This window comes from Bos javanicus, chromosome 21 (assembly GCF_032452875.1).
Source record: "Bos javanicus breed banteng chromosome 21, ARS-OSU_banteng_1.0, whole genome shotgun sequence".
NCBI classification, from domain to species: domain Eukaryota; kingdom Metazoa; phylum Chordata; class Mammalia; order Artiodactyla; family Bovidae; genus Bos; species Bos javanicus.
Genome location: NC_083888.1, coordinates 27,439,721 through 27,452,239, shown reverse-complemented (window position 1 = coordinate 27,452,239; position 12,519 = coordinate 27,439,721). Strand labels below are relative to the sequence as shown.

General features: G+C 42.8%; 1 long non-coding RNA gene across 1 annotated transcript in view; it reads right to left on the bottom strand.

Moving 5' to 3' along the window:
- LOC133234280 (uncharacterized) overlaps nt 1-10,731 on the bottom strand; it is a 35,498-nt gene extending 24,767 nt beyond the window's left edge. Inside the window, exon 1 of the long non-coding RNA XR_009732095.1 lies at nt 10,329-10,731. This is a non-coding gene — a long non-coding RNA (uncharacterized LOC133234280). The remainder of the gene's footprint in view (nt 1-10,328) is intronic.
- Nucleotides 10,732-12,519: the final 1,788 nt, after the last annotated feature.

The following is a 12,519-nucleotide window of genomic DNA, read 5'->3' as shown; positions in this document are numbered from 1 at the left end:
CCTCAATGGCAAAAGAATCAATAAAGAGTATTAAAGCTTGTATGCGTACGTCAAAGCTAAATCAGCCAATTGTACCCTGTGGACAAGGACAGAACTGCAGATTGACTAGATTTCAACATAGAATTGCCATGAAATTAAAGGAAAGAATAGTAATGTCTAGTGTATTCCCTTCGACTGCTTGACTTAGGATCCTATCCATATCCTGGAACCTGGTAGGCTTGAGTTTCAGGGCTGGACTGGGGTGGAGTCAAGACAGCCGAGCAGGGTGTCGTTCATAGGAGCCCTCTTAAACCTGTACTGTCTGGTTTGCCTTAGCTGGGGCCAGAATCCCTAGTGAACCCCAATCTTAATGGCCTGACCCTCTGACTTGGAGGAACATGGAAAATCACCCAGACCCCAGGTCTCCTGGTGCTGGGGGTCCCCAGCTCAAGACTCCTTCCTGAGAGTGCAGCCTCCTAGGCACCTCATCAGGGAGCAGTGCCCCAGGTAGGCATGAGGCTAGAGGAGAGGGAAAGGTGAAGCTTCAGCGGGGAAGTAGTAGTGAGACAGAAGCCCTTGGGTGTTTCCTCATTCACATTCCTCTCCACAGCCCAGGCTCTGGTTGCAGGTAGAACCAGAGTTGGGTATGGGGAGGTGCTGCCACCTTGTGGACATTTCCTGTAACAACAACTGACTGGCACCTCCAATTCAAAAAGCCTGTGGGGCAGGTACCCTCAGAAAGGACCTGCAGCAGGTACTGCAGAAATGAATTCCAAACCACAACTGACTTTCAAAAAGCCAATTTCAAAGGTCAATTTTCTCACACCCTTTAAGGAAAGAAAAAAAGAACCCAGAGCACCACAGGACAAGATGCTTAGCATTCTGAATTATAGGAGTGATACTGATCAAAAAGACAACAAGAAATGAAATCCTGCCAGAATGGCCATCTTAACTGTCTGCAAAGAGTACATGGAGGAGAGTCCTGGGAGATGATGGAAACCGCCCCCCCCATCATGTTCCCTGGGAACAGACATTGGCAACAATTCCTTGAAGGGACAGCCTGCACAGGCCAGAACGAAAAAAGTCAAGAGAGCTAAACCTAGGATTCTAATACCCACACCCGGGCCTACATTACAAAAAAACATCATTCAAAATTACATATGAACCCCAACTTTCACTGCAGTGGTACCTCCAACTGCCAAGACACAGACATAAGAAAAGGCCCACTGACAGTTTAAAGAAATGTGGTACATATATAGAAAGGGCTATTACTCAGACTTGAAGTATTGCCACTGAAATAATGAAATTATGTCAATGGTCCCCACAAGGATGGACCTTGGAGGAAAGTATAGGAAGTGAAGTCAGCAACAGAAGAAAACAGCTGATGATGTTCCTTTGAGAAAGTCAATTCCCAGGCAGGTTGACAAGAAGTCCAGGGTCCCCACGGAGGAGAAAGGGATCTGGGGTTCTCAAGGAGGAGGAAAGGACAAACTTTTTTCCCACATTCCTTAGTAAGGATTCTATAACAATAATGTGTCCTGCTTGAGGATATATTTCTCCTTGCTGAAAATGTTCTGACTAATCCTGTTATCTTGAAGAAAGTGAAAGTCACTCAGTCATGTCCAATTCTTTGTAACCCCAAAGTGAAAGTTGCTCAGTCATGTCCGACTCTTTGCAACCCCATGGACTATACAGTCTATGGAATTCTCCAGGCCAGAATACTGGAGTGGGTAGCCTTTCCCTTCTCCAGGGGATCTTCCCAACCCAGGGATCAAACGCAGGTCTCCCTCATTGCAGGCAGATTCTTTACCAGCTGAGCCACAAGGGAAGCCAAATGTATATTATGGGAGTGAGTCTAGTTAGATCTTTACAACCTTGAGACCTTCTTTTGATTTACTGTAATAACCAATTAAAAAGTATATAATTCCCTTGCTAAGACTAGGGATTGGGGCACTCTCCATCCCCCTTCTGATGTCTATGTCAGAAGTGTTCTCTGTTCCTTTTCATACTTTAATAAAACTCTGCTATACAAAAGCTCTGAGTGATCAAGCCTCATCACTGGCCCCAGATTGAATTCCTCTCCTCCAGAGACCAAGAATCCCAGGTCTTTCATGGCTCAGCAACGACCTATCACCTTGAGGGCAAAACTGAAAAAAGAAAAGAACGAGATACAGAGGAAGTAATTTATAACATAAAAAGAAACTCTGAGATTCAAACACAATGAATTCTAAAAAGAAAGCAAAGTGCCAGGGATGAATTAGGAGGTTGTTACTCTCTTTACACAGAAATCTGTATCTGTAATAGTAATCCACAAGGATTATCTCCTTCCTTCTACATATGTACTGAAATGTGTATCTCTGTCATTGTTTTTTGGCCTCTAAGTCATGTCCAACACTTTGCAAACCCCATGGACTATAGCCCGCCAGGCTCCTCTGCTCATGACATTTCCCAGGCAAGAATACTGGAGTGGGTTGCCTTTTCCTTCTCTGATATCTCTAACGTACCCACAGATATATGTATGCCTATTAACTAATTCATAAGGATTATCTTTTGCCTTCCATACTTCCTTTGTTCTGAACACATCTACAGAGAAATATTTATCTCTAACATATACAATGAAATCTGTAGCTGTAACAGATAATCCACAAGGATTATCGCCTTTCTTTGCTCCTTGCATATGTACAAGGAAACTGTACCTCTAATAAATGTCCCATAGGGATCTGATATTCAGTACAGTGAACTTTACTTGACCTTGTTCAATGACCTCAATGGCAAAAGAATCAACAAAAAATACTAAAGCCTATTTGTATATGTCATAGCTGAATCAGTCCATTGTACCCTGCGGACAAGGACAAAAGTGCAAACCAACTAGATATCAACATAGCATTGGCATGAAATTAAAGGAAAGAAAAGTAATGCCTTGTTTGTTCCCTGTGACTGGCTTGACTTAGGATGCTATCCGAATCCTGGAACCTGAGTAGGCTTGAGTTCCAGGGCTGGATTAGGGTGGGGTCAAGACTGCTGAGCAGGGTGCCCATCGTGATAGCCCTCTTAAACTTGTACTGTCTGGTTTGCCCTGGCTGGAGCCAGAATTCCTAGTGACCACAAATCCTAATAGCAGGACCCACTGACTTGGAGGAACATGGAAAATCACCCAGACCCCAGGTCTCCTCGTGCTGGGGTCCCCAGCTCGACTCCTTCCTGGGAGTGCAGCCTCCTAGGCACCTCATCAGGGAGCAGTGACCCAGGCAGGCATGAAGCTAGAGGGGAGGGAGGGGTGAAGCTTCATGTGGGAAGGAGTCCTGAGATACAAGCCCTTGGGTGTATCCATTCCACCCTAATTCACAGCCCAGGAAGCCGACTTTCCCTAAGGCTCTGGTTGCAGGGCATGAAGAGATGCTGCCGCTTTGTGGACATTTCCTGTAACTACAACTTGCCCACTGGGGCTGCCTGGCACCTCCAATTCAAAAGGCCTGTGGGGCAGTGAATGACAGCTGCCCTCAGGAAAGGTCCTGCCACAGGTATTGCAGAAATGATTCCAAACACAACTGACTTTCAAGAAGCCAATTTCAGAGGTCAATTTTCCTCATACCCTTTAAGGAAAGAAAAAAAAGGAGAGAGAAAAAAGAACACAAATGGCCACAGGACAAGATGTAGACAAGAGTTGAGAGTCTTTCTACATGTCCACAGTCTCACACAAGTTGAGCAAGAGCTTTGAGGCCTCTAGATAGACAGGAGCTGAGCGTCCACCTAGAGGCCTCATAGACACACACAAGAGGAGCATCAGTCTTGAGCCCTCAAGATAGACATGAACTGAGTGTCTTCATACAAGCCTTATAGTCAAACAGAAGGTGAGGATCTGCTTAGAGGCCTCATACACACAATCAATCTGAGCAAGAGGCTGGAGGCCTCTAGATAAATACAAGCTGAGTGTCTGCCTAGAGGTCTCATAGACACAATGAGCTGAGCTTCTGACTAGATGCCTTGTAGACACACACAAGCTGAGCGAGAGCCTTGAGGCCATAGACATGAGCTGAGCATCTGCCTAGAAACCTTATAGTCAAACATGAGGTAAGCATTTGCTCTGAGGCCACTTAGTCACACATGAGCTGAGAGTCCACCTAGAGGCCTCACACACACACAAGCTGAGCATCAGCCTTAAGATCTCTAACTGAGCATCTGCTTGGAGGTGTCATAGACACAAGAAGCTAAAAGTCTGCCTCAAGGCCTCATAGTCACACATGAGCTGAGCCTCTGCTTAGAGGCCTCATAGATACAATAAGCTGAGTGTCTACCTAGAGGCCTGTTCTTGCCTGGAGAATTCATGGAAAGAGAATCCCAGTGGGCTTCAGCCCTTGGGGTCCCATAGGGTCAGAATAGATACTTCAGAAGGACATAATGTTCAGCACAAGGAGTTTACTGGACCTTGTTTAATAACCTCTCTGGCAAATAATTGAAAAAAACAGATATGCTGTATGTATATGGCATAACAGAATAAGGAGCCTATATAATGACAATAAGAACAAAACTGCAAATCAAATATAGGACTACATTGTATCAGCATGAGGTTAAAGAGCAGAAAAGAGTGATGCCTATTTTATCCCCTCTGATCTCCCCGACATGCGCTGTTTGCCATACCTGGAACCTGAGCAGGCTTGGGTCCCATGACTGGACTGGAGAGGATTTGAGACAGTAGGGCCAGGTATCCTTAATTTTGAGCCCCCTCTTAAACCTGTACTATCTGGTTTTCCCTAGCTTGGACTATAGACCTTAGTGCATCGAAAGAATGGTAGCCTGAGCCTCTGAGCACGAGAACTTTTGAAAAGTCACCTGGCCTCCAGGTCCCCTGGTGCTGGGGTCTCTAGCTGAAGCCTCTTTTCTGAGAGTGCAGCCTCCTAGGCGTTTCAGCAGGGAGCAGTGCCCCAGGTTGGGATGAGTCTGAAAGGGAGGGGTGAAGCCTTAAGGGGAAGAAGTAGGGAGACACAAGGCATTGAGTGTTTGCTCAGGCAAGTTCCACTCTAATTCTCAGCTCAGGAAGCCAACTTTCCCAAAGGCTCAGTTTGCCCGAGGAACCAGAGTTGGACATGAAACAGTGCTGCTCCCTTGTGGCCATTTTCTGTAATAACACCATGAAGAGCTGTGCTGCTGCTGCTGCTGCTGCTGCGTCACTTCAGTCGTGTCCGACTCTGTGCGACCCCATAGAGGGCAGCCCAGCAGGCTCCCCCGTCCCTGGGATTCTCCAGGCAAGAACACTGGAGTGGGTTGCCATTTCCTTCTCCAACTCGTGAAAGTGAATTCGCTCAGTCATGTCCGACTCTTAGCGACCCCATGGACTGCAGCCTACTGGGCTCCTCCATCCATGGGATTTTCCAGGCAAGAGTACTGGAGTGGGGTGCTTACTGGACATTTAACATTCACAAGGATCTAGGTAGGGGCTGTAAATAAATAAATAAATAAAACACATGCTCTCAAGAAGTGTCCTAGGGGTAATCATGAACAAAGAACTCAAAACAAGGCAGGCATTAAAGAAGCCAATTTCAAGATGTAAGCTTAACTTACACCCTTAAAGAAAAAAAACAAAACACATGAAATGATGTCAACATCACTAGAGAAATGCAAATCTAAACTACAGCAAGGCATCACATCACCCTGGTCAGAATGGCCATTACCAAGCATTCTACAAACAATAAGTGCTGGAGAGGATGTGCAGACAAGGGAGCCCTTCTCCACTGATGCTTGGGATGGAAATTGGTAACGGCCACTATGGAAGACACAGTGAGGGTTCCTTCAGACATGAAAATGAGAATGAAGTTAGAAAACATCATACACAAAATAAACTCCAAATAGTATTATATATCTAAAAGTAATGATGGACACTATGAAATTCTTGAGAAAAACATAAACAGGACATGATTTGACATAAAATGCAGCCAAGTTTGCTGTGGATCTACCTCTCAGAATAATGAAAAATAAACCACAAATCAGAAAATGGGACCTCATTAACCTTAAAACCATTTGTCTACCAAAGGAAACCCTAACCGTGAGACAAGCACAACCCTCAGAATAGGGAGAAAGATTTGCAATGAAGATTCCCACAGGGAATTCATCTCCAAAATATACAAGCAGCTCATGCAACTCAATATAAAAAAATAAATACAACCCAAGAACAAAGTGAACCAAGACCGAAATGAATATTTCTCCAAGGAAGGCCTACAGATTGCAGTTAGGCACATGAAAAGATGCTCAGCATCACTAATTATCAGAAAGACGCAAATTAAAAGTCCAATGAGCTAAGCACTCACATTGGTCAGAATGGCCATTTCAAAACATCTTAAAGAATAAATGCTAGGATTTCCCTGGTGGTGTAGTGGTTAAGAATCAGCCTGCAAATGCAGGAGACGCGGGTTTGATCCCTGGTCTGGGAAGACTCCACACATGTGAAACAATTAAGCCAATGGGCCAAAACTGTTGAGCCTGTGCTCTAGAGCCCTTGAACCACAACTATTGAGCCCGCCTGATGCAACTACCGAAGCCTGGCACTCTAGAGCCCACATTCTGTGACCAGAAGCTACCATAAGGAGAAGCTGAAAAGTGAAACTAGAGAGTAGCCCCCGCTTGCTGCAGATAGAGAAAGCCTACGTTCAGCAACCAAGACTCAGTGCAACCAAAGATAAATGAATAAAATTATTTTAAAAAGAATAAATCCTAGAGAGAGTGCAGAGACAAGGGAGTCCTCCTGCACCGTTGATTGCAATGTACATAAATTCATCCAGTAGGGAGAACACATGGAGTTTTATTCAAAAAATACCATAGAAGTACTTCAGGACCCAGCAATCCCACATCTGGGCATAAATCTGGAGAAAATAAAAAATTTAAAAGCTACGGGAACCACAGGAATTTCAGCTCCACAAGGTACAATAGCCACATCTGGGTAGCAAGCTAACTCATGAAATTACAGATAAATGGATACATGATGGGGTGTATATACACAATGTGATATTTCTCAACCATAAAGAAATAGGAAATAATTCCAAGTCCAGCCACAGAAAAGAAAGTCAAGGCGATCATTCCAAGTGAAGGAAGGAAGACAGGTACAGACAAGTATCATATGATATCACTCCTAGGTGTAATTTAAAAATGGATGCAGGAGAAGGAAATGGCAACCCCCTCCAGTATTCTTGCCTGGAAAATCCCATGGACAGAGGAGTCTGTGGGCTACAGTCCATGGGGGTGCAAAGAATCAGACACAACTGAGTACCTGAGCATGTTAGATGAGGACCCCTAAACTTCCCTCTCTCATTCCTGGGTGGGAGTCCACCTGTTTCTGCACATTCCAGCATGGACCTGGCACAAGCAAGAATGCTTCAGACCCAGAATGCCCATCTGCTCCCCTGCAGGTGTGTGGGAGCCTTGGGCTTCTTGGGGAGGCAGTGATGCTCTTAGTTATGGGAGTTGGTGCTGCCTTGAGTCAAGGATGGTTAGGGAGGGGAAGTGCAGCATCAAATTAAGGGTGCAATGGCTGGCTAATAGCTTTCTTATAGATCAGTAATCAACAATTAGAATTAAAAACCCAGAAACAAAAAGAAGGAAAAAAATAACATTAAAAACCCAATACCATTTACATTAGCACCAATAAAGAAGAAGAAACAAATATTTGGGTATAAATGTAACAAAATATGTACAAGATCTCTGTGAGGGCAAACTACAAAGCTCTAGATCTACAGGTACAATGGAACGTTATTCAGCCTTTAAAAGATATTCTGAAACATGCTACAACATAAGTGAATCTTGAAGACACTAAGCTACATGAAATAATCCTGGGGCAAAGGACAAATGCTGTAGGATTCCATGTATATGAGAGGCCAAGAGTAGTCAGATTCACAGACACAGAAAGTAGAATGGTTACTGCCAAGGATGAGGAAGGAGGGAATGGGAAGTTACTGTCTAATGGGTTCAGAGTTTCAGTCTGAAAAGGCGAAGTTCTGGACATGAGTGATGGTGATGTGGTACAACAAGGTGAATGTCTGTAATACTACTGAACTGGAAATTTTAAAACATTAAATTTCATTTTCTGTATATTTTCTCACAATAAAAAAAGGACCAAAAAAAGGATGCAAATGAACTTTTTTACAAAAGAGAAACAGATTTAGACTTAGAAAAGAAACTTATGGTTACCAAAAGAGAAATGTGGAGGGGCAGGAAGTAATTAGCTGGTTCAGATCAATATATACACATTAAAACAGGTGCTATTGTTGTTCAGTCACTCAGTCATGTCTGACTCTGTGTGACCCCATGGACTGTAGCCTGCCAGGCTCCTCTATCCATGGGGTTTCCCAGGCAAGAATATTGGAGTGAGGTGCAATTTCCTGCACAAGGGGATCTTCCTGACCCAGGGATCAAACCCGTATCTCCTGCAAGTCTCCTGCATTGCAGGTGGACTGAGCCAGCAGGAAAGCCATAAAACAGGTGCTGAAGGGCCCTTAATAGTCACAAGTCCAACAGGGCTTTAAATGACACCTGCACTCAAGAAATGTCCTGGGGAAAATCATTGCAAAAGCATTCCAAACAGGGCCAAGTTTCAAGAAGCCAGTTTCAAGAGGTAAATTGTATTCACAAGGTGTAAAATAATAAAAGCACATAGGAAGATACTCCACATCAATAATTATTAAATCAATGCCAATCAAAACTTCAATAAGCTATCACCTTACATAGTCACAATGGCCATCATCGAAAATACCTGCAAAGAATAAATGCTGTAGAGAACGTACAGAAAATGGAATCTTCCTATGGTCTTGGTGGGACTGTAAGTGGTGAAGCCATGATGGAAAACAGCATGGAGGTTCCTTGAAACATTAAACACAGAGGTATCATATGATCCTGCAATCCCATTCCTGGGCTTCGATCCAAAGAAAATCATCATTCAAAATGACACGTGCACCTCGATTTTCAGGGCAGCACTATTTACAATAGTCCAAACACAAAACCCACCAAAATGTCCACTGACACAAATATGAAGACTACATTGTACATCTGTACACTAAAATACTACTCAGCCACAAGACAGAACGAAATAATCATATTGGCAGCAGCATGGATGAACCAAGAAATTATAATTCTATGTGAGGTAAGTCAAAGACAAAAAGACAAATATCTTAAGATATCAGATACAGGTGGGATCTATAAATTCATACCAATGAACTAATGCACAAAACAGAAACAGCCTGAGAAAACCAAATTCTGATTATCAAAAGAAAGTTAGAAAGGAAGGATAAATTAAGAATTTAGGATGAAAATATACACATGAATATATATCAAGTTGATAATGAAAAAGGACCTACTTTTTCTAGACCAGGGAACTCTCCTGAACAAACTGTTATAGCCTATATGAGAAAAAAACAGAAAAAGAATGTATGTATGGCCATGTATAACTGAATCGAGTTCATGTACACCTAAAAATAAACATTGGAAATCAACTCTACTCCAATATAAAATAATAATTCAATAACAAACTAAATTAGCTGAGCTTGGTCTAGGGGAAACCAGACAATCATGACCCTATTAATTAGCATGTGATATGCTATGATATTAATATGACACCTCCAAAGGTTTTTACTCAGCAAAACACAGAGCAGCAACGCACTCAAAGGTGCCTGACCTCATGTGAATGCGACAAGGTGAAGAGAAGGAAAAGGACCACAGGTTAATCAGGGAAACACCCTCAATTCAGATGCGGGAATCTCTGAGGAGACAGGACACACAGCAGGTGAAGAGCAGACATGTGGTCTCCGTGTACACAGGATCCTGACCCACGTGGAAGGGGTGAGACCCACACAATCCCCAGACCCTGCACCTGGGGTCGCACGACCCTTGGTTAGGACACCAAGTCTCTGCTGGGCCCCTAAAGTGGAAACGAGTGGGTTCCTGTAATCTCCTACTGCTACTGCTAAGTCACTTCAGTCGTGTCTGACTCTGTGCAACCCCATAGACGGCAGCCCACCAGGCTCCCCCGTCCCTGGGATTCTCCAGGCAAGAACACTGGAGTGGGTTGCCATTTCCTTCTCCAATGCATTAAAGTGAAAAGTGAAAGTGAAGTCGCTCAGTCGTGTCCAACTCTTAGCGACCCCATGGACTGCAGCCTACCAGGCTCCTCCGTCCATGGGATTTTCCAGGCAAGAGTACTAGAGTGGGGTGCCACTGCCTTCTCCGGCAATCTCCTAGGATGATAGAAAGAAGTGTGGGGTTGGTCTCCTCTCCCGATGCTTGTCCCAGAGAAGTCCTCCTCTCTTCCCTTTGGTTCTGTGTGATATTAACTGTTTTTACAGCTGTCATGATAATGTTGAACACACTACCGTGGTTCTGGCAGGCTCAGTCCTGTCTTGTTCCACTGAGGCGTTGAGAAAACACACCAGACGCAGGGCTGGGAGAGACGGGGAGGTCTGCTCTCTGCTCAGGAAGGATGGTCGACTGGAAGGAAATCACAGCAACAACCTCACCTGCCACCCATTGACTTTTTGCCTGATTCCTGTGCCCTGGAATCAATTCACCAGGTGAACCTGCCTCCCTACTCACCTGAATGTGCTAGAACATTGGAGTAATTACCAGGTAGCCACCTGAGGGTTCTCCAGGAGCCCCAGGGAGGTGAACCTGGCAGGGAACAGACTAGGAGCCCTACCTCAGCACTGACCCCCGGGAGGGCCAGGGAAGCCCACTCAGAGGAGAGCACAGTTCCCAAAGAAGCCCACCCCAGCCCCAGACCCCAGACATCTGAGCACTGACGCTCAGACGCAGGCGTGGAGTTTTCAGACAGAGGCCAGGCCAGGCCTGCACCTGGGTCTCCACGTCCCAGCACACACGGAACAGTCAGGTCTAAATGTCCTCATTGCAGAAAGTGCACGGTCTCATCCAAACATAATCAGTGTAGACAGGACTTTGTTCAGTCGCTCTATTTTCATATATGAAGTAAAGGAAATTCTACCACTTTCATAGATGAAATATGCAGCTCTTCTTTCATATATAAAATACAGAAAATTTTAGCACTTTTCAATTTGTGCCTCTATTTTCATATATGAAATATAGAATATTCCCTTTTCAGAGATGAAATGTGCACATATAATTTCATATATGAAATATAGAAAATATTAATATAATTCAATTTTCAGCAACATAAACCTAGAGATTATTCTACCAAGTGAAGTAGGCCAGAAAGACAATGACAAATATCATATGATTTCACTTATATGTGGAATCTAATATATGATGCAAATGAATTTATCTATGAAACAGAAACTGATATAGAGACCTAATGGTTACTAGTGCAGAGAGACAGGTAGGAGGGACAAGATAGGAGTAGGGGAATAAGAGATACACACTGCTCTCTGTAAAATATATAAGCTGGACAGGGAGGCCTGGTGTGCTGCAATTCATGGGGTCGCAGAGAGTTGGACACGACTGAGCAACTGAACTGAACTGACAATGTAGTTTACAGCACAGTGAAATAAAGCCATTATTTTCTGATAACTTTAAATAGAGTACATTCCATAAAAATATTGAATCACTATGTTGTAGACCCAAAACAAATATAGGAATATAAATCAGCTGTACTTCAGTTTTAAAATATAGTTGATGGCCAGTTACAAACACATAAAATAATTTAAAAAAATAGGAAAATAAAACTGGGGTATTTTTAAAAATAGAAGATTCCATCCATGAAGAAGTTAATTTTGATGACATTTAAAGTAATTATATAAGTAGCTTTAGTCTTTTAAAATTTGCTTCACAAGGAACTAATTAAAGTCAAGCCAATTAATCTAACTACAGAATAAAAATGGTTTTTTCAAAGTTGCTTTTTTCAGTGTTCTCCGACAAAACACTTTATTTAATGTTATTTTTGATGCCTACATATTGATTTCAGTTCACAATGACATATAAATAGAAGTCACTTAGCAATCCTCTAGTTTCAAATTAAGACTTTCGTATGTATTAGGATGTAAGGCAGTATAACTGATTTAGAAGACTTATTTTAAGTCTTTAAAAGGATTATGCAAAAGGCACAATTATTTTCATTCTGGTCCCTGGACTGGTATTAAGCTCTGGAATTGCCTGCCATCTGACAATTTGAATTCACAAGCCCTCCAGGTGATTCTGAAGCACTGAAGTAAACTGAAGTTTGAGAACTCTTGCCCTAGAAATCCAGGCGAAACTCACAATTTACCAAGCCCAAGTTGTAAGACTTAGTATCATTATAAATTACAGTAAATTTTTTATTCTTTTGCTTAAAGAACAATAGCAAATGAGTTAACTTTACAAATGTAAATACCTATATTTTCATACGTAAAATATAGAAAATTCCATTTTCATATGTGACATATGTACCTATATTTTCTATATGAAATATAGAAAATTCAGTTTTCATACTGAAATACACACCTATATTTTCATACGTGAGATACAGAAAATCTATTTTCATACATGAAATAACGCACCTATATATGTTCATATATGAAATACAGAAATATAGACCCGGGTTTGATCTCTGGGTTA